This window comes from Ambystoma mexicanum, chromosome 2q (assembly GCF_040938575.1).
Source record: "Ambystoma mexicanum isolate Mex_15411 chromosome 2q, UKY_AmexF1_1, whole genome shotgun sequence".
Classification (NCBI taxonomy): domain Eukaryota; kingdom Metazoa; phylum Chordata; class Amphibia; order Caudata; family Ambystomatidae; genus Ambystoma; species Ambystoma mexicanum.
This window is the reverse complement of record NC_090924.1, coordinates 322,253,019-322,268,090: the sequence shown is the minus strand read 5'-3', so window position 1 is coordinate 322,268,090 and position 15,072 is coordinate 322,253,019. Positions and strand designations below refer to the sequence as shown.

The 15,072-nt window shown below is 44.4% G+C and overlaps 3 non-coding genes across 3 annotated transcripts; all 3 read left to right on the top strand.

The window, feature by feature from the left end:
• The first annotated feature begins 2,109 nt into the window (after window positions 1–2,109).
• On the top strand, window positions 2,110–2,216 carry LOC138570515 (U6 spliceosomal RNA). The gene has a single exon (XR_011303556.1). It is a non-coding gene; the product is annotated as a U6 spliceosomal RNA (small nuclear RNA).
• Window positions 2,217–7,640: 5,424 nt separating this feature from the next.
• On the top strand, window positions 7,641–7,747 carry LOC138570513 (U6 spliceosomal RNA). Its single transcript, XR_011303555.1, has one exon. It is a non-coding gene; the product is annotated as a U6 spliceosomal RNA (small nuclear RNA).
• Window positions 7,748–13,129: 5,382 nt separating this feature from the next.
• Window positions 13,130–13,236, top strand: LOC138570511 (U6 spliceosomal RNA). The gene has a single exon (XR_011303553.1). It is a non-coding gene; the product is annotated as a U6 spliceosomal RNA (small nuclear RNA).
• Window positions 13,237–15,072: the final 1,836 nt, after the last annotated feature.

Genomic DNA, 15,072 nt, shown 5'->3' with positions numbered 1-15,072 from the left:
TGTGCACTCCAGCGTAAACTGCTTCAAGGTGCTATTTGCAAACATCGCTCTGAACTACAGCTTTACTTGCTTCTAGGCCTTAATCTTTAATTGGAGCTGAGCACATTATTCCGGATTTGGCTGCTTTTAGTTGGTTGATTTCTTTTTTGACTTCTGTAACTTTCAAACAGTTTCATTGTGAAATACCATTGTCACAATGTGCTGCAGTGCATGAAAACTTAAAATGAATGGAAGGGAGAAGAGGAAGAGTGAGAGGGAGAGGGAGCGGGGCAGGGGAAAAAGAGAGAGGGCAGGAGGGAGGGAGGGAGGTAGAGAGAGATAAAGAGAGAGAAAACAAAGAAAATATGGTATTTGGGGACTATGTGTTTGCATGGAAAAGATTTTAGGCTTTAAATCAAGTGGAAAGTGTCTCTGTGGCTGGTATCTCAGTCTGTTGATGCTTTGTTGAGTTGCTTGGAGCATGCAAGGAAGGAGACCTGAAGCACTCCCAACCAGGTTGCATGTCGCCAAGTTACTGATATCCCACAGACCTCCTCCCTGTGCCACAAAGTTCTGGGCACTGAGCTCTGCAGTTGTTCCCCACAAGTCGCAAAGCGCCCCAGATTTACTTTCTCAGAGTGGCTAGTTACTGATACCCCACCTCGACCACTGTATTTTCCCTAGAAACTTGCTACTGTGGAGTAAGCAGGGCTAAGAGAGAGGGAGAGGGGATGTGCCTATGCAAATCACCTGCCAGGATCCTGGCTGGTAGGTCATTCCATCTCACCAGCTGACGCCTGGGCTGCGGCAGGTAATTTGGAGAACAGACATATACGGGCAGGCCACAAAGCAAATGCTGGGCTGTTGATTTAGGATCCCTTTAGCCATGTCTCCCTAAGTTACCGAGCTCCAGAAAAATTCCACCCTTAGCTCTCATAGAGAGGTCCTTGGCCGATCAGGGCAGTGAAGGGTCGGGGGTGACTGTACACTGCCTCACCTTTTCACTGCTTTCTACAGCGGTAATGCTTTTGCAGAAGTGGCCTGTACAAGTGATTCTGTTCTGCGCTGTGGGAAAGTGACATTTATCCACTGACATTAACCAAACTACTTGCGCTGCTCAACTCACATACATGCAGAGAAATCATTTTATGTTTTTTGGGGAAGGTCTAGAGGGTCCTGCTGATGATTTATTAAGCTGTCTGCTACTCTTTCTTTTACATAGAGTCTTCGCAGCCCAGGAATGTTTAAGGCATACGGTATGTCCCTCGCTTACAATGAAAACAGAGGTACATAGGAATGGGTCTGTTAAGAGATTAAACCAAAAGCCTGGGAAATGTCGAAACTGGTAGTATTTGGACTTACAATAAACGGACTCACAGTCAAATGTGCTATCCGTTGACCCACTGACCCCCTTACCTTTTGTGTAATACTTTTGCTCTCAGCAGGGTTGTCCAAACTTCCCTTCTTAAAGCGGCTTTCTTATAAAAAATCCTAGAACTGCTTTTTGTGGCACACATGCCTCATATCCCGTTGCTCTTGATAAACCCACATCATCTCCCACCAGTACAAGCTGTAAAAGATTTCCAGGGCTTATCCAAGCAAACTAGATTTGGGTCGAAGGTTGACCAATCCTAAAATCAGCAGCAAAGTTAACATTGAAATCAGCCTCAGAATCTCTTAAAGGATGGTCCAACATCTGTTGCTCACAGGGATCAATTGGACAGCCTCTGGAACTGGCGCCATAAGCCACCTCCTGTTCTGCCTTGTCCTTGATACAGGCCATGGGCCCACATACACTCAGAGGTACAGAGTTGTTCTCATGTCTATGGGTCTATTGTGATGCTCTCAGGCTTGCATCACCCAGCCATTGTGATGGGGAGGGGGTTGGTGTCATTTTGCAAGCACCCTGGAGCATGAATCTTTAAATATAATTGGCATTAAACCAAACCCTTTAGGACCAGATCAATACAGCAGCAAAGAATGCTTATTCGCTGTTGTTTGCCTCTTCATTTCATACCACCCGATATCTAAATGGTGTTTTGACTTTCTGCCCTCTGACATAAGGACATTTGGTATGGCAAACCTTTGACTGGAGGTCCTAATCAATGGTTTGATTGACTCTCCCTTTGCGCTTGCTTCAGCAACACATGTACTAATATTGGAATGATAATGGGAAAATTAAATTGGCCCCTGCTCTAAAGGATGGCACGCACATTCGTAAAGCATTCACTATTTTTGGCACATGACAGGACAGAAACTTTCTTAATTTGCAAGGCTTTATTTTTTTAATACATCTTTTTTTAATGAAGATTGAAATTGTATGTTCATACATATTACACGACAACACAATACATTTTGAGCCAAATTCAACACTAATGCCTCAGGAGCCTTTTACTTGTGAGTCCTATTGACTGAATGAACAGCCCCGTCGCCTTCAATTTCTTGGCTTGCACTTTTAGAAGTGGCACGCGTCTTTTGATTTTTTTTATCCCATTTTACCAAACTCAGTATTATCACTTTCCCCCTTGTTGTGCACTCCAGCGTAAACTGCTTTAAGGTGCTATTTGCAAACATCGCTCTGAACTACAGCTTTACTTGCTTCTAGGCCTTAATCTTTAATTGGAGCGGAGCGTTGTACTCTGGATTTGGCTGCTTTTAGTTTGTTGATTTCTTTTTTGATTTCTGTAACTTTCAAACAGTTTCATTGTGAAATACCATTGTCACAATGTGCTGCAGTGCATGAAAACTTAAAATGAATGGTAGGGAGAGGAAGAGGAAGAGTGAGAGGGAGAGGGAGGTGTGTGGGGGGGAGAAAGAGTGAGGGCGGGAAGGAGGGAGAGTAGGAGGGAGGGGGAGTGAGAGAGACTGAGAGAGAGAAAACAAAGAAAATATGATATTTGGGGGCTATGTGTTTGCATGGAAAAGATTTTAGGCTTTAAATCAAGTGGAAAGGGGCTCATTGGCTGGTATCTCAGCCTGTTGATGCTTTGTTGAGTTGCTTGGAACATGCAAGGAAGGAGACCTGAAGCACTCCCAACCAGGTTGCATGTCTCTACGTTACTGAAATCCCACAGACCTCCTCCCTGTGCCACAACGTTCTGGGCACTGAGCTCTGCAGTTGTTCCCCACAGGTCGCCAAGCGCCCCAGATTTACTTTCTCAGGTTGGCTAGTTACTGCTACCCTACCTCGGCCACTATATTTTCCCCAGATACTTGCTATTGTGGAGTAAGCAGGGCTAAGACAGAGGGAGAGGGGGTGTGCCTATGCAAATCATCTGCCAGGATCATCCCTGGGACGTCATTCCATCTCACCAGCTGACACCTGGGCAGCAGCAGGTAATTTGGAGAACAGAAATATTCGGACAGGCCACAAAGCAAAGGCTGGGCCGTTGATTGAGGATCCCTTTAGCCATGTCTCCCTAAGTTACCGAGGTCCAGAAAAACTCCAACCTCAGCTCTCATAGAGAGGTCCTTGGCCGATCGTGGCCGATCAGGGCCGTGAAGGGTCAGGGGTGACTGCACACTGCCTCACCTTTTCACTGCTTTCTACAGCGGTAATGCTTTTGCAGAAGCGGCCTGTACAAGTGATTTTGTTCTGCGCTGTGGGAAAGTGACATTTATCCACTGACATTGACCAAACTACTTGCGCTGTTCAACGCACATACATGCAGAGAAATAATGTTATGTTTTTTGGGGAAGGTCTAGAGTGTCCTGCTGATTATTTATTAAGCTGTACTCTACTCTTGCTTTTACATAGAGTCTTCCCTGCCAGGAATGTTTAAGGCATACTGTATGTCCCTCCCTTACAATGAAAACTCTGTTGAAAACACAGAGGTACATAGGAATGGATCTGTTAAGAAATGAAACAAAAAGCCTGGAAAAATGTCGAAACGGGTAGGATTTGGACTTACAATTAACTGACTCACAGTCAGATGTGCTATCCCTTGATCCACTGACTCCCTTTCCTTTGTGTAATCCTTTTGCTCTCACTAGGGTTTTCCAAAGTGGCTTTCATATAAAAGATCCTAGACCTGCATTTTGTGGCGCACATGCCTCATATCCCATTGCTCTTGATAAACTCACATCATCTCCCACCAATACAAGCTGTAAAAGATTTTCAGGGCTTAGCCAAGCAAACTAGACGTGGGTCGAAGGTTGAGCAATCCTTAAATCAGCAGCAAAGTTAACATTGAAATTAGCCTCAGAATCTCTTAAAGGATGGTCCAACATCTGATGCTTGCAGCGCGCGATGGGGCAGCCTGGGTGCTGACACCTTAAACCATCTCCTGTTGTTGCCTTGTCCTTGATCCAGCCATGGGCCCACATACACTCAGAGGTACAGAGTGTTTCTCATGTCTATGCGTCTGCTGTGATGCTCTCACGCGTGCCTCACCCAGCCATCGTGATGGGGAGGGGGTGTCAATTTGCAAGCACCCTGGAGCATGAATCTTTTTATCTTTAAATATAATTGGCATTAAACCAAACCATTTAGGACCAGATCAGTACAGCAGCAAAGAATGCTGGTGTATTGCTGTTTGCCTCTTAATTTCATACCATCCAACATCTAAATTGTGTTTGGTCAAACGTTTGCCATATCAAATGTCCTTATGTCAAAGGGCAGAAAGTCCAGAGGTCCTAATCAATGGTTTGGTTGGCTCTCCCTTTGCGCTTGCCTTAAGGCGTCAGCACCAGAGGCTGCCCGATTGCGCCCTGCAAGCAATCAATGTTGGCCCATCCTTTAAGAGATTCTGAGGCTGATTTCAATGTTATTTTTGCTGCTGATTTAAGGATTGCTCAACCTTTGACCCACGTCTAGTTTCCTTGGCTATGCACTTGACATCTTTTACAGCTTGTATTGGTGGGAGATGATGTGAGTTTATCGGGAGCAACGGGATATGAGGCATGTGGGCCATAAAAAACAGGTCTAGGATTTTTTTTATTATAAGAAAGCCTCTTTAAGTAGGGAACTTTGGAAAACCCTGCTGAGATCAAAAGGATTACACAAAAGGTAAGGGGGTCAGTGGGTCGAGGGATGGCACATCTGACGGTGAGTCAGTTTATTGTAAGTCCAAAGTCTACCTGTTTCAACATTTTTCCAGGTGTTTGTTTAATTTCTTAACAGATCCATTCCTATGTGCCTCAGCAACACATGTACTAATATTGGAATGATAATGGGAAAATGGAATTGGTTCCTGCTCTAAAGGATGACACGCACATTTTTAAAGCATTCACTATTGTTGGCACATGACAGGACAGAAACTTTCTTAATTTGCAAGTCTTTATTTTTTAATACATCTTTTTTAATGAAGATTGAAATTGTATGTTCATGCATATTACACGACAACACAATACATTTTGCGCCAAATTCAACACTAATGCCTCTGAAGCCTTTTACTTGTGAGTCCTATTGACTGAATAAACAGCCCCGTCCCCTTCAATTTCTTGACTTGTACTTTTAGAAGTGGCACGCTTCTTTTGTTTTTTTATCCCATTCTACCAAACTCAGTATTATCTCTTTCCCCCTTGTTGTGCACTCCAGCGTAAACTGCTTCAAGGTGCTATTTGCAAACATCGCTCTGAACTACAGCTTTACTTGCTTCTAGGCCTTAATCTTTAATTGGAGCTGAGCACATTATTCCGGATTTGGCTGCTTTTAGTTGGTTGATTTCTTTTTTGATTTCTGTAACTTTCAAACAGTTTCATTGTGAAATACCATTGTCACAATGTGCTGCAGTGCATGAAAACTTAAAATGAATGGAAGGGAGAAGAGGAAGAGTGAGAGGGAGAGGGAGCGGGGCAGGGGAAAAAGAGAGAGGGCAGGAGGGAAGGCAGGAGGGAGGGAGGGAGGGAGGCAGAGAGAGATAAAGAGAGAGAAAACAAAGAAAATATGGTATTTGGGGACTATGTGTTTGCATGGAAAAGATTTTAGGCTTTAAATCAAGTGGAAAGTGGCTCTGTGGCTGGTATCTCAGTCTGTTGATGCTTTGTTGAGTTGCTTGGAGCATGCAAGGAAGGAGACCTGAAGCACTCCCAACCAGGTTGCATGTCGCCAAGTTACTGATATCCCACAGACCTCCTCCCTGTGCCACAAAGTTCTGGGCACTGAGCTCTGCAGTTGTTCCCAACAAGTCGCAAAGCGCCCCAGATTTACTTTCTCAGAGTGGCTAGTTACTGATACCCCACCTCGACCACTGTATTTTCCCTAGAAACTTGCTACTGTGGAGTAAGCAGGGCTAAGAGAGAGGGAGAGGGGGTGTGCCTATGCAAATCATCTGCCAGGATCATCCCTGGGACGTCATTCCATCTCACCAGCTGACACCTGGGCAGCAGCAGGTAATTTGGAGAACAGACATATACGGACAGGCCACAAAGCAAATGCTGGGCTGTTGATTGAGGATCCCTTTAGCCACGTCTCCCTAAGTTACCGAGCTCCAGAAAAATTCCACCCTTAGCTCTCATAGAGAGGTCCTTGGCCGATCGTGGCCGATCAGGGCAGTGAAGGGTCGGGGGTGACTGTACACTGCCTCACCTTTTCACTGCTTTCTACACTGGTAATGTTTTTGCAGAAGTGGCCTGTACAAGTGATTCTGTTCTGCGCTGTGGGAAAGTGACATTTATCCACTGACATTAACCAAACTACTTGCGCTGCTCAACTCGCATACATGCAGAGAAATCATTTTATGTTTTTTGGGGAAGGTATAGAGGGTCCTGCTGATGATTTATTAAGATGTCTGCTACTCTTTCTTTTACATAGAGTCTTCGCAGCCCAGGAATGTTTAAGGCATACGGTATGTCCCTCGCTTACAATGAAAACAGAGGTACATAGGAATGGGTCTGTTAAGAGATTAAACCAAAAGCCTGGGAAATGTCGAAACTGGTAGTATTTGGACTTACAATAAACGGACTCACAGTCAAATGTGCTATCCGTTGACCCACTGACCCCCTTACCTTTTGTGTAATACTTTTGCTCTCAGTAGGGTTGTCCAAACTTCCCTTCTTAAAGCGGCTTTCTTATAAAAAATCCTAGAACTGCTTTTGTGGCACACATGCCTCATATCCCGTTGCTCTTGATAAACTCACATCATCTCCCACCAGTACAAGCTGTAAAAGATTTCCAGGGCTTATCCAAGCAAACTAGATTTGGGTCGAAGGTTGACCAATCCTAAAATCAGCAGCAAAGTTAACATTGAAATCAGCCTCAGAATCTCTTAAAGGATGGTCCAACATCTGTTGCTTACAGGGATCAATTGGACAGCCTCTGGAACTGGCGCCATAAGCCATCTCCTGTTCTGCCTTGTCCTTGATACAGGCCATGGGCCCACATACACTCAGAGGTACAGAGTTGTTCTCATGTCTATGGGTCTATTGTGATGCTCTCAGGCTTGCATCACCCAGCCATTGTGATGGGGAGGGGGTTGGTGTCATTTTGCAAGCACCCTGGAGCATGAATCTTTAAATATAATTGGCATTAAACCAAACCCTTTAGGACCAGATCAATACAGCAGCAAAGAATGCTTATTCACTGTTGTTTGCCTCTTCATTTCATACCACCCGATATCTAAATGGTGTTTTGACTTTCTGCCCTCTGACATAAGGACATTTGGTATGGCAAACCTTTCACTGGAGGTCCTAATCAATGGTTTGATTGACTCTCCCTTTGCGCTTGCTTCAGCAACACATGTACTAATATTGGAATGATAATGGGAAAATTAAATTGGCCCCTGCTCTAAAGGATGGCACGCACATTCGTAAAGCATTCACTATTTTTGGCACATGACAGGACAGAAACTTTCTTAATTTGCAAGGCTTTATTTTTTTAATACATCTTTTTTAATGAAGATTGAAATTGTATGTTCATACATATTACACGACAACACAATACATTTTGAGCCAAATTCAACACTAATGCCTCAGGAGCCTTTTACTTGTGAGTCCTATTGACTGAATGAACAGCCCCGTCGCCTTCAATTTCTTGGCTTGCACATTTAGAAGTGGCACGCGTCTTTTGATTTTTTTTATCCCATTTTACCAAACTCAGTATTATCACTTTCCCCCTTGTTGTGCACTCCAGCGTAAACTGCTTTAAGGTGCTATTTGCAAACATCGCTCTGAACTACAGCTTTACTTGCTTCTAGGCCTTAATCTTTAATTGGAGCGGAGCGTTGTACTCTGGATTTGGCTGCTTTTAGTTTGTTGATTTCTTTTTTGATTTCTGTAACTTTCAAACAGTTTCATTGTGAAATACCATTGTCACAATGTGCTGCAGTGCATGAAAACTTAAAATGAATGGTAGGGAGAGGAAGAGGAAGAGTGAGAGGGAGAGGGAGGTGTGTGGGGGGGAGAAAGAGTGAGGGCGGGAAGGAGGGAGAGTAGGAGGGAGGGGGAGTGAGAGAGACTGAGAGAGAGAAAACAAAGAAAATATGATATTTGGGGGCTATGTGTTTGCATGGAAAAGATTTTAGGCTTTAAATCAAGTGGAAAGGGGCTCATTGGCTGGTATCTCAGCCTGTTGATGCTTTGTTGAGTTGCTTGGAACATGCAAGGAAGGAGACCTGAAGCACTCCCGACCAGGTTGCATGTCTCTACGTTACTGAAATCCCACAGACCTCCTCCCTGTGCCACAACGTTCTGGGCACTGAGCTCTGCAGTTGTTCCCCACGGGTCGCCAAGCGCCCCAGATTTACTTTCTCAGATTGGCTAGTTACTGCTACCCTACCTCGGCCACTATATTTTCCCCAGATACTTGCTATTGTGGAGTAAGCAGGGCTAAGACAGAGGGAGAGGGGGTGTGCCTATGCAAATCATCTGTCAGGATCATCCCTGGGACGTCATTCCATCTCACCAGCTGACACCTGGGCAGCAGCAGGTAATTTGGAGAACAGAAATATTCGGACAGGCCACAAAGCAAAGGCTGGGCCGTTGATTGAGGATCCCTTTAGCCATGTCTCCCTAAGTTACCGAGGTCCAGAAAAACTCCAACCTCAGCTCTCATAGAGAGGTCCTTGGCCGATCGTGGCCGATCAGGGGTGACTGCACACTGCCTCACCTTTTCACTGCTTTCTACAGCGGTAATGCTTTTGCAGAAGCGGCCTGTACAAGTGATTTTGTTCTGCGCTGTGGGAAAGTGACATTTATCCACTGACATTGACCAAACTACTTGCGCTGTTCAACGCACATACATGCAGAGAAATAATGTTATGTTTTTTGGGGAAGGTCTAGAGTGTCCTGCTGATTATTTATTAAGCTGTACTCTACTCTTGCTTTTACATAGAGTCTTCCCTGCCAGGAATGTTTAAGGCATACTGTATGTCCCTCCCTTACAATGAAAACTCTGTTGAAAACACAGAGGTACATAGGAATGGATCTGTTAAGAAATGAAACAAAAAGCCTGGAAAAATGTCGAAACGGGTAGGATTTGGACTTACAATTAACTGACTCACAGTCAGATGTGCTATCCCTTGATCCACTGACTCCCTTTCCTTTGTGTAATCCTTTTGCTCTCACTAGGGTTTTCCAAAGTGGCTTTCATATAAAAGATCCTAGACCTGCATTTTGTGGCGCACATGCCTCATATCCCATTGCTCTTGATAAACTCACATCATCTCCCACCAATACAAGCTGTAAAAGATTTTCAGGGCTTAGCCAAGCAAACTAGACGTGGGTCGAAGGTTGAGCAATCCTTAAATCAGCAGCAAAGTTAACATTGAAATTAGCCTCAGAATCTCTTAAAGGATGGTCCAACATCTGATGCTTGCAGCGCGCGATGGGGCAGCCTGGGTGCTGACACCTTAAACCATCTCCTGTTGTTGCCTTGTCCTTGATCCAGCCATGGGCCCACATACACTCAGAGGTACAGAGTGTTTCTCATGTCTATGCGTCTGCTGTGATGCTCTCACGCGTGCCTCACCCAGCCATCGTGATGGGGAGGGGGTGTCAATTTGCAAGCACCCTGGAGCATGAATCTTTTTATCTTTAAATATAATTGGCATTAAACCAAACCATTTAGGACCAGATCAGTACAGCAGCAAAGAATGCTGGTGTATTGCTGTTTGCCTCTTAATTTCATACCATCCAACATCTAAATTGTGTTTGGTCAAACGTTTGCCATATCAAATGTCCTTATGTCAAAGGGCAGAAAGTCCAGAGGTCCTAATCAATGGTTTGGTTGGCTCTCCCTTTGCGCTTGCCTTAAGGCGTCAGCACCAGAGGCTGCCCGATTGCGCCCTGCAAGCAATCAATGTTGGCCCATCCTTTAAGAGATTCTGAGGCTGATTTCAATGTTATTTTTGCTGCTGATTTAAGGATTGCTCAACCTTTGACCCACGTCTAGTTTCCTTGGCTATGCACTTGACATCTTTTACAGCTTGTATTGGTGGGAGATGATGTGAGTTTATCGGGAGCAACGGGATATGAGGCATGTGGGCCATAAAAAACAGGTCTAGGATTTTTATTATTATAAGAAAGCCTCTTTAAGTAGGGAACTTTGGAAAACCCTGCTGAGATCAAAAGGATTACACAAAAGGTAAGGGGGTCAGTGGGTCGAGGGATGGCACATCTGACGGTGAGTCAGTTTATTGTAAGTCCAAATTCTACCTGTTTCAACATTTTTCCAGGTGTTTGTTTAATTTCTTAACAGATCCATTCCTATGTGCCTCGGCAACACATGTACTAATATTGGAATGATAATGGGAAAATGGAATTGGTTCCTGCTCTAAAGGATGACACGCACATTTTTAAAGCATTCACTATTGTTGGCACATGACAGGACAGAAACTTTCTTAATTTGCAAGTCTTTATTTTTTAATACATCTTTTTTAATGAAGATTGAAATTGTATGTTCATGCATATTACACGACAACACAATACATTTTGCGCCAAATTCAACACTAATGCCTCTGAAGCCTTTTACTTGTGAGTCCTATTGACTGAATAAACAGCCCCGTCCCCTTCAATTTCTTGACTTGTACTTTTAGAAGTGGCACGCTTCTTTTGTTTTTTTATCCCATTCTACCAAACTCAGTATTATCTCTTTCCCCCTTGTTGTGCACTCCAGCGTAAACTGCTTCAAGGTGCTATTTGCAAACATCGCTCTGAACTACAGCTTTACTTGCTTCTAGGCCTTAATCTTTAATTGGAGCTGAGCACATTATTCCGGATTTGGCTGCTTTTAGTTGGTTGATTTCTTTTTTGACTTCTGTAACTTTCAAACAGTTTCATTGTGAAATACCATTGTCACAATGTGCTGCAGTGCATGAAAACTTAAAATGAATGGAAGGGAGAAGAGGAAGAGTGAGAGGGAGAGGGAGCGGGGCAGGGGAAAAAGAGAGAGGGCAGGAGGGAGGGAGGGAGGTAGAGAGAGATAAAGAGAGAGAAAACAAAGAAAATATGGTATTTGGGGACTATGTGTTTGCATGGAAAAGATTTTAGGCTTTAAATCAAGTGGAAAGTGTCTCTGTGGCTGGTATCTCAGTCTGTTGATGCTTTGTTGAGTTGCTTGGAGCATGCAAGGAAGGAGACCTGAAGCACTCCCAACCAGGTTGCATGTCGCCAAGTTACTGATATCCCACAGACCTCCTCCCTGTGCCACAAAGTTCTGGGCACTGAGCTCTGCAGTTGTTCCCCACAAGTCGCAAAGCGCCCCAGATTTACTTTCTCAGAGTGGCTAGTTACTGATACCCCACCTCGACCACTGTATTTTCCCTAGAAACTTGCTACTGTGGAGTAAGCAGGGCTAAGAGAGAGGGAGAGGGGATGTGCCTATGCAAATCACCTGCCAGGATCCTGGCTGGTAGGTCATTCCATCTCACCAGCTGACGCCTGGGCTGCGGCAGGTAATTTGGAGAACAGACATATACGGGCAGGCCACAAAGCAAATGCTGGGCTGTTGATTTAGGATCCCTTTAGCCATGTCTCCCTAAGTTACCGAGCTCCAGAAAAATTCCACCCTTAGCTCTCATAGAGAGGTCCTTGGCCGATCAGGGCAGTGAAGGGTCGGGGGTGACTGTACACTGCCTCACCTTTTCACTGCTTTCTACAGCGGTAATGCTTTTGCAGAAGTGGCCTGTACAAGTGATTCTGTTCTGCGCTGTGGGAAAGTGACATTTATCCACTGACATTAACCAAACTACTTGCGCTGCTCAACTCACATACATGCAGAGAAATCATTTTATGTTTTTTGGGGAAGGTCTAGAGGGTCCTGCTGATGATTTATTAAGCTGTCTGCTACTCTTTCTTTTACATAGAGTCTTCGCAGCCCAGGAATGTTTAAGGCATACGGTATGTCCCTCGCTTACAATGAAAACAGAGGTACATAGGAATGGGTCTGTTAAGAGATTAAACAAAAAGCCTGGGAAATGTCGAAACTGGTAGTATTTGGACTTACAATAAACGGACTCACAGTCAAATGTGCTATCCGTTGACCCACTGACCCCCTTACCTTTTGTGTAATACTTTTGCTCTCAGCAGGGTTGTCCAAACTTCCCTTCTTAAAGCGGCTTTCTTATAAAAAATCCTAGAACTGCTTTTTGTGGCACACATGCCTCATATCCCGTTGCTCTTGATAAACCCACATCATCTCCCACCAGTACAAGCTGTAAAAGATTTCCAGGGCTTATCCAAGCAAACTAGATTTGGGTCGAAGGTTGACCAATCCTAAAATCAGCAGCAAAGTTAACATTGAAATCAGCCTCAGAATCTCTTAAAGGATGGTCCAACATCTGTTGCTCACAGGGATCAATTGGACAGCCTCTGGAACTGGCGCCATAAGCCACCTCCTGTTCTGCCTTGTCCTTGATACAGGCCATGGGCCCACATACACTCAGAGGTACAGAGTTGTTCTCATGTCTATGGGTCTATTGTGATGCTCTCAGGCTTGCATCACCCAGCCATTGTGATGGGGAGGGGGTTGGTGTCATTTTGCAAGCACCCTGGAGCATGAATCTTTAAATATAATTGGCATTAAACCAAACCCTTTAGGACCAGATCAATACAGCAGCAAAGAATGCTTATTCGCTGTTGTTTGCCTCTTCATTTCATACCACCCGATATCTAAATGGTGTTTTGACTTTCTGCCCTCTGACATAAGGACATTTGGTATGGCAAACCTTTGACTGGAGGTCCTAATCAATGGTTTGATTGACTCTCCCTTTGCGCTTGCTTCAGCAACACATGTACTAATATTGGAATGATAATGGGAAAATTAAATTGGCCCCTGCTCTAAAGGATGGCACGCACATTCGTAAAGCATTCACTATTTTTGGCACATGACAGGACAGAAACTTTCTTAATTTGCAAGGCTTTATTTTTTTAATACATCTTTTTTTAATGAAGATTGAAATTGTATGTTCATACATATTACACGACAACACAATACATTTTGAGCCAAATTCAACACTAATGCCTCAGGAGCCTTTTACTTGTGAGTCCTATTGACTGAATGAACAGCCCCGTCGCCTTCAATTTCTTGGCTTGCACTTTTAGAAGTGGCACGCGTCTTTTGATTTTTTTTATCCCATTTTACCAAACTCAGTATTATCACTTTCCCCCTTGTTGTGCACTCCAGCGTAAACTGCTTTAAGGTGCTATTTGCAAACATCGCTCTGAACTACAGCTTTACTTGCTTCTAGGCCTTAATCTTTAATTGGAGCGGAGCGTTGTACTCTGGATTTGGCTGCTTTTAGTTTGTTGATTTCTTTTTTGATTTCTGTAACTTTCAAACAGTTTCATTGTGAAATACCATTGTCACAATGTGCTGCAGTGCATGAAAACTTAAAATGAATGGTAGGGAGAGGAAGAGGAAGAGTGAGAGGGAGAGGGAGGTGTGTGGGGGGGAGAAAGAGTGAGGGCGGGAAGGAGGGAGAGTAGGAGGGAGGGGGAGTGAGAGAGACTGAGAGAGAGAAAACAAAGAAAATATGATATTTGGGGGCTATGTGTTTGCATGGAAAAGATTTTAGGCTTTAAATCAAGTGGAAAGGGGCTCATTGGCTGGTATCTCAGCCTGTTGATGCTTTGTTGAGTTGCTTGGAACATGCAAGGAAGGAGACCTGAAGCACTCCCGACCAGGTTGCATGTCTCTACGTTACTGAAATCCCACAGACCTCCTCCCTGTGCCACAACGTTCTGGGCACTGAGCTCTGCAGTTGTTCCCCACAGGTCGCCAAGCGCCCCAGATTTACTTTCTCAGGTTGGCTAGTTACTGCTACCCTACCTCGGCCACTATATTTTCCCCAGATACTTGCTATTGTGGAGTAAGCAGGGCTAAGACAGAGGGAGAGGGGGTGTGCCTATGCAAATCATCTGCCAGGATCATCCCTGGGACGTCATTCCATCTCACCAGCTGACACCTGGGCAGCAGCAGGTAATTTGGAGAACAGAAATATTCGGACAGGCCACAAAGCAAAGGCTGGGCCGTTGATTGAGGATCCCTTTAGCCATGTCTCCCTAAGTTACCGAGGTCCAGAAAAACTCCAACCTCAGCTCTCATAGAGAGGTCCTTGGCCGATCGTGGCCGATCAGGGGTGACTGCACACTGCCTCACCTTTTCACTGCTTTCTACAGCGGTAATGCTTTTGCAGAAGCGGCCTGTACAAGTGATTTTGTTCTGCGCTGTGGGAAAGTGACATTTATCCACTGACATTAACCAAACTACTTGCGCTGTTCAACGCACATACATGCAGAGAAATAATGTTATGTTTTTTGGGGAAGGTCTAGAGTGTCCTGCTGATTATTTATTAAGCTGTACTCTACTCTTGCTTTTACATAGAGTCTTCCCTGCCAGAAATGTTTAAGGCATACTGTATGTCCCTCCCTTACAATGAAAACTCTGTTGAAAACACAGAGGTACATAGGAATGGATCTGTTAAGAAATGAAACAAAAAGCCTGGAAAAATGTCGAAACGGGTAGGATTTGGACTTACAATTAACTGACTCACAGTCAGATGTGCTATCCCTTGATCCACTGACTCCCTTTCCTTTGTGTAATCCTTTTGCTCTCACTAGGGTTTTCCAAAGTGGCTTTCATATAAAAGATCCTAGACCTGCATTTTGTGGCGCACATGCCTCATATCCCATTGCTCTTGATAAACTCACATCATC